Source organism: Triticum urartu, chromosome 5A, assembly GCF_056163025.1.
Source record: "Triticum urartu cultivar PI428250 chromosome 5A, HENAU_Tu73, whole genome shotgun sequence".
In the NCBI taxonomy this organism is placed as follows: domain Eukaryota; kingdom Viridiplantae; phylum Streptophyta; class Magnoliopsida; order Poales; family Poaceae; genus Triticum; species Triticum urartu.
The window spans coordinates 596,514,623-596,519,456 of record NC_141877.1 but is presented as its reverse complement, the minus strand read 5'-3'; the positions used below and the strand labels follow the sequence as shown (position 1 = coordinate 596,519,456).

General features: G+C 50.5%; 1 pseudogene; it reads right to left on the bottom strand.

Moving 5' to 3' along the window:
* Positions 1-3,277: 3,277 nt before the first annotated feature.
* On the bottom strand, positions 3,278-4,296 carry LOC147973183 (uncharacterized; annotated as a pseudogene).
* Positions 4,297-4,834: the final 538 nt, after the last annotated feature.

Here is a 4,834-nt window from a genome sequence, read left to right as displayed (position 1 = left end):
ACCTTTGCCCTTGTTGGTGGAGTCGCCGCTCGGGGCGCGATCAGAGGAGGGAGAGCCGCCGCTCGGTCCGTGCCCGATGGTGAGCGCAGCAGCGGGGAGCTCCGGACGGCTACACTACTAGGAAAATGCTTATAGGTAGAAGTTTACCAGTAGCGCCTGTTTTTGACCCCCACGCTACTGGTAAATACCTGTAGCGCTGGGTAGAAAACCCGCTACTACTATTAAATAACAGCAGTGTTTGTTAGCTTGGGCTGCGCTACTGTTACATGGGTCGCAGGGCAAAAACGGTAGCCCACTTACCTGTAGCGTTTGTTTCGGACGAGCGCTACAGCTTGTGGGCTTAGCAGTAGCGCCGGCCTCTACCTAGCACTACTACTAGGGGAAAAGAAAACCTGCCCGAGCGCCCCCCGCACCCCCTCACTCTCACAATCGATCCCCTCCGCCCGATGACGCCGCCACGGTTAGGGTTCCTCCCCGGCCGCCTCACCCCCATCGACGACGCCGTGCGCCGCCACCACGCGCGGTCGTCTCTCGCCTCCTCCGACGCTCCAGCCCCGTAAGTCCCCCTCGATCTCCTCCTCCCTGCGCGCGCCACCACTAGCTAGGCTCCAATCGATTCGCCGCGGCGGCTCGTGATGTTTTGGGATTTCGCGTGGGGGAAAGGGATTGAGGGATTGCACGGTGACTCCGCGCTTCGGTGCGACGTGTTCCAGGCTTGTTTCCTCGCGTGATTGGCGAGAGAGTAGAGAGAGGGGGGTTAGGTGAGACAAGTAGATGCTTTTTGTTGCTCACCAAAATTTGGGTTTCAATTCTTGATTAGCAGTTTAGCACATATAATTGAAACTTGGGTTTCAATTCTTGGCTGCTGTCCCTGGAGGAGTGGCGGCGGCGGCGGTGCCTAGTGTTCTAGGGTTTAGAGAGGGGTTCTTTCCTGACACTAGGTTATGTCATGAATGCTCCTCCTTTCATCTGAATGATGTTGATTGTGCCAGTTCTTCTTAAAGGTCTAAATGTTTGTATCCTCGTGATGAGCTACCCTATGTGTGAATTTGATCCAGTAGCTTCTTTGTTGATGCATATAAAGATATGACCAAGAAGCCCTCACAGTTATGTGGTTTCATGGAAAAATTAATGCTTGATTCGATGCTCTTTCAGGTTGAAGAGAGTGTCTGTATGTGGTGATGCTCAAATTGCCAAGTTGTTATGGTGTGCATTTGAATATATGCTAACACTCGTTTCGAAAAAAATGCTAACTGATCTGTCTCATGTCTCTGTTTTCTTGAATGATAAAACTGACTTTGCTGTGTTAATTAGGACAGGTTGATGCTATCTTTTATCTGTGTGTGCGATTGTTCTTCCCTTGTATTACCTCTTAGTCTGGTGCTTATATTTTGTAGTAGAAAATGTTGGCTACATTTTCACCCACTTGTGAATTCTATATTAGGCTCTGTTTGGGTTACATGATCTCTATTAGGTTATTGTCTGAACTGAACTACAATTTAGTTGTTATTTTGCTTGCCATGTGAACCTCATGTGTATTCTCTATGATGTGTATATTATTCAAAACCTGATGTGTGTATTGAAAACTTTATGTTTAATTTTTGGATCGTTAATCCTCTAATCATATTGCTTTAGGGAAATGACGCCACCACAACCACCACCATGTCGACGGTGCAAGTCAAGGTGCACCAGTAGCCTTGCAACCGGCACGCTGTTCGGCATCTACTACCATTCGAGTTTTCTTCATGCGGCGGTAATAAATTATATGAAACTAGTAACCACTATTTTGTTTTTAGTGTTATTGGCATTAATGCATCATGTATATATCATTTTGCTTTTTGCACACAGATCGTCTCATGCAATATGAGGTCAGAATTCAACAAGCTGACCGGAGACTCTGTGACCTTTGAGGCTCCTGGGGGGCCCTACACTATGGAGGTCGAGAAAGGATGAAATATGACGCATGTGGGAGGAGCCGGATGGGCCCGTTTCATCGCCCACATGCGTATCACCGGTGATGAGTTGATCAGCTTCTCCTTCAGAGCAGAAAGACCCCAAGTTGGCCGTGATTTATATCAACAAAGCAGAAGATGATGAAGATGATGAGGATGATGAAGATGATGACGACCCACTTGGTGAAGCCATCATTGCTCAAAGAATGAGGTTGAGCGAGGAGGAGGTGTGCAACCTATGGGACATCATTCTGCCACGTGCTGACTTCGTCGGGGTGCCATTCGTGACCCGCCTGACAAGTACCATGGTTGATCGACATATCATGGTATGTTGCATTTACTGTAGTAATTTGATGATATGCTTTATTGTTATACTTAGTGTAGAGTCCGATGATATATATGCTTAGTGAATCTTATATGCTTACTGAATCTTATATGCTTAGTAAATCCGATGATCTATATGCTTAGTGAATCGATGATATATATGCTTAGTGAATCTTATATGCTTAGTGAATCCGATGATATATATGCTTTATTGTTATACTTAGTGTAGAAATGTAGTACTGTCTTTTGATAGTGTAGAATGTGTGAGGCTACTTATTAATTGATATGTTTTTCTTATTCAGAAATTGCCAAAAAGCCTATCTGATAGTTGTGGTATCAAGCCTGATGAAGAAGGCTATGCTGGAATACGCCTTACCGCGAGGGGCTCCGTCACCACTTGTGCGTACGGCATGGACACGGACGGTCGCACACACTTCAACTCGGTTGGGTGGAAGAGCTTCCTCGTCAGCAAGAATCTTCATGTTGGACAGGCAATCCTAATTACTATCAGGAACACCCACCGCCCAGGCTTGAGGATGATGGTCGTCATCGATATCATCTAGAACTACATATGCTTGTGAGATCTATCCATGCATGCGTGTGGCTGCTGAACCATATATATGCTAGTATGACTACCTAGTAGACTTATCAACTATGATCTATCCATGCATTGTTGACTACTATATATGAGTTTGTGAGATTGTGTGGTTAAATTAAATGTGGTATTGTCGTTAATGCTTGTGAGATGGTTCTGTGAACTTAGTTTATTTGCACTGGACTTGTCTTGATTTCCATGAATATTGCATCTGACGCCTTTTTTATTTTTTATTTCTATTTACCTAGTTGTAGCGTGGGGATAAAATAGGGCGCTACTACTATGTGATGATAGTAGTAGCATTGGTGGAGAAAGAGGCACTACTACTAAGTATTTTAGCTACAGTGCTTGTTTAGAAACGCGCTACTGCTAAATAATAGCTGTAGCGCGGGTGCCCGCGCTACTGCTACGTAAAAAACCAGCCACTAGTAAGGTTTTCTCTAGTAGTGCTATCGAGCCGAGCCCGCTCGTTGGCGGAGATCTCATCCATGAGGAGGCGAGAGCGGGCCTGCACGAAGGTATGAAACGACGACTGCATCGGGAGGAGCGTCGCCATGATCTGAAACTTACGGTTGAGGCCGCGGATGAGCTGCAATGTCAGGGCCTGATCGGAGATGTGCTCGCCGACGTCCTCCAGGGCGTCGGCCGAAGAGTTGAGCCTCCGGCTGTACTCGGCGACGGAGAGGTCGCCCTGGACGAGGTTCCGGAATTCGGCGCCGAGGACGACGGCGCGGCCCGGCTGGTTGTCCATGAAGAGGACATGGAGCTGCGTCCAGATGTCATGGGCGGTGCTGTCCGGGGACGCCACGACGTCCATGAGTTCCTCGGCGACGACGCCGTGCAGCCACAGCACCACGATCAGGTCGTCGTTGCGCCACACGGCGCTCTGGCCGAGCGGCTCGGCGGCGGCGTCAAGATGGTGCTGGACCTCGTGCTTGCAAGCAATGGTGTAGAAAAGTTGACGCCGACGTGAGTAGTTACCCGACTCGAGTTGGAGCTTGGTGGTGAAGTAGTGCGCGAGGAGGGCGGGAGGCCGGCCGTGGAGGAAGGACCGGCGACGGAGCCGCCGAGGCCGACATGGGGGACGAGGGCGCCGCTGGGGCCGCCGAGCGGGAGGCGCGGAACGGGCGTGCTGCCGGCCATCCGAAGGACGTCCGTGGTCGGGGCAGGGGGCACCACGCGAGGCGCCGAGGTGGAGGATGAAGGAGCCGCAGCGCCTTCGGGCACGGGCGTTTTGCCCAGATCGCCAAGGTGCGCGCAGCGTGGTGCTGGGGCAGCCGGTGCGGAGGCGACCGCGTCAGCGGGCGCGGCCTGGGAAGGGGTGACCGTGGCGGGAGCAGCAGTGGCGATGGGGACGGTGGCGAGCGGAGCGGGCGCCGGCGCGTCGAAGTCCGCCGAGCGGGTGCGACGGAGGAGACGGTGCATAGCGGAAGCGATGAGAGAGAGAAGGATCGGAGGTGTTTGCGTCTAATACCAAGTTTGGTTATGTCACACTCACACACTGCTTGTATTCATGCATCCAGCAGACATATGTACAGTTTATATGAGAGAAAGAGCAGTGAGAACGTGGGAGAGTACAACGGCATAAGCCAGTAATCACTAACATGCAGGAGACGATAAGCACGAAGTGCATGCGGCCGTTGAGGACGCGGACGACGCGGCTGCATGGTTAGCCACCTGAGTAGCGGGACGTGCGCACATTTCAATAAAAAGGGCCCCGCGTCTTGACTTCGCCTCCGGTTCCTGAAATCTCAGAACCGGCCCTGAGCAGCGCGAACATAGTTCAAGGCCAGTGCTTGAATCGCTGGTCTGGTATGAACTGGAATCGACATATATACTCCCTCTGTAAACTAATATAAAAGCGTTTGGATCACTAAACTAGTAATCTAAACGCTCTTATATTAGTTTATAGAGGGAGTACATCTTTACTGATAGGCAACGTTGCCCCGGACCGCGAACTAAG